This window comes from Pundamilia nyererei, unplaced genomic scaffold (genome assembly GCF_000239375.1).
Source record: "Pundamilia nyererei isolate P.nyererei 1_Seehausen unplaced genomic scaffold, PunNye1.0 scaffold00945, whole genome shotgun sequence".
In the NCBI taxonomy this organism is placed as follows: domain Eukaryota; kingdom Metazoa; phylum Chordata; class Actinopteri; order Cichliformes; family Cichlidae; genus Pundamilia; species Pundamilia nyererei.
This window is the reverse complement of record NW_005188346.1, coordinates 6,189-8,036: the sequence shown is the minus strand read 5'-3', so window position 1 is coordinate 8,036 and position 1,848 is coordinate 6,189.

The window sequence follows — 1,848 nt, the reverse complement described above, 5'->3', positions numbered from 1 at the left end:
AATTTTCCGTTTTATAGCTGAAGGAAATGTCCGTAAATAGTACAGAGAGTATACTGTAAATCTACAGAATTTTCCGTTTTATCATTTACAGAAAAGTCCGTCAAACTTCCGTAAAAAAACAGAAAATGTACTGGCAGAAAATTACCAGGACATTTTCCATTTTTCTACGGAATATTGTTTTTACAGTGCACTTGGGAAGATCATATGGAGTGAATTCAGCCATTGCTTGACAATCTTACACAGGCCAGGCTTACTGTGAATCTGGCTTGTGAACTGGTTTGTGTATATGTGCAGTTGTTATTATTATATTATTGCTTTAAGGGTCATGCTTGGTAGCATGTGTGCGCTAATGGTAAATCCAGTCCCAGTATGCTGTCACGTATAAGCCTCCATGTTGCTTTCGTTTCATGCGGAAAATGGGAAATAAATAAACTCATCTCTCTCTCTGTGTCTCTCTTCTTTATCGTCCAGTGAGCCGAGCACAGGAGGATATGACAGTCACAGAGTGCAGCCAGTACACTTTTATTTGTGTTCAGCATGAAAAACATGAAAGAAAGGCTTGCAAGCTAAATGAGGAGTGTCTTTTGCACTCAAAGCCTTACCTGTGTGATAACCACCTTCTCGTTTACACTACAGTATCAAAATTAGATTTTAGTATCCGATTTACTGACTAAAAGTATCAAATTCGTTAAATACCCACTTAATATTTTTAACTGATGTCATTTACGATCGCATCACGCATCCCAATCAGTTTTTTATTATTATTACAATATTTGTAAAAAAACAAAAAACGATCCACTTTTATTTATCACGCAAAAAGATTAAAATTTAGTGTGGAAAAACTCAGCACAATAAAGGTGATTTCACTTTGACTGTCTGTCTTACACATGAAATGAAAGCTTGAAAGACCTGACCACATATCTATGCAAATGGCTGCACCTTTGCAGCTCAAAGCCGAACACACACCAACAACAACCAAACTCGGGCCCAAGGACAGACTTTCAAGCCAGCGAGGCGTGATTGCGGATGCCGCTTACAAGCGTCCTCCTCCCTCGCAGCCCCGCCACATTAAGCTACGTTAAATACTGTTATAACAAAAATGGTTAAAATATCTTTATCCTGGGATCCAGACCAGCGATGTACACTCACACGAGGATGTCAGCTGTGTTTGTATTTGTTTTCTTTTGTTTGTCTTAAAGAATGAATGAATGCTGTTCCCTTTTTTTTCCATGACGTTTCCAGTAACCGAGTATTTCGCAGTGACGTGTCGCAACTCTTTAGAGTTGAATTTAAAGGGCTGGTTTTGGGATTGATTTCGAAAAAACGAAACAATCTGCACCCGGGAGGAGCTGAGTGTGGAGAAAGCAGCAGATCGCACAGCTGACCATCGAGACGGAGGAGCGCAGGTAGGCTGCTCAGCACTTTGGTGTTAATTTCAACTTTTTGAAATGCTTCATGATAAAATAGCCTGACAGTCTCACTAACCCATTCACTCTCGTGCCTGCATGAGTGAAAGAAAAACAGATAATATTAAAATATCACGCCTTTGTATAATAATATGTGTTTTTATATGTATTTTATTTTGTGTAGATGCTGTGAAGTCATCTAATTGGGAATTAAATCTAAAAATTTGATAGTTAACTGGTAGTTTGTAGAGTGCAGCAAGTTATACAGACAAACTTATGCAACACAACTCCAGTTAATTACACGCGGATCTTTCACCATAAGGAAGCTGTCATGGTTATCAAAGTCAAGCGCAGGTTGCAGGTGCTCAGCTACACACGAAACATTTTTTCCCCCCACTAGGCTGCTTTTCTTTCCATGACATTTACACTCAATGTCATTTAC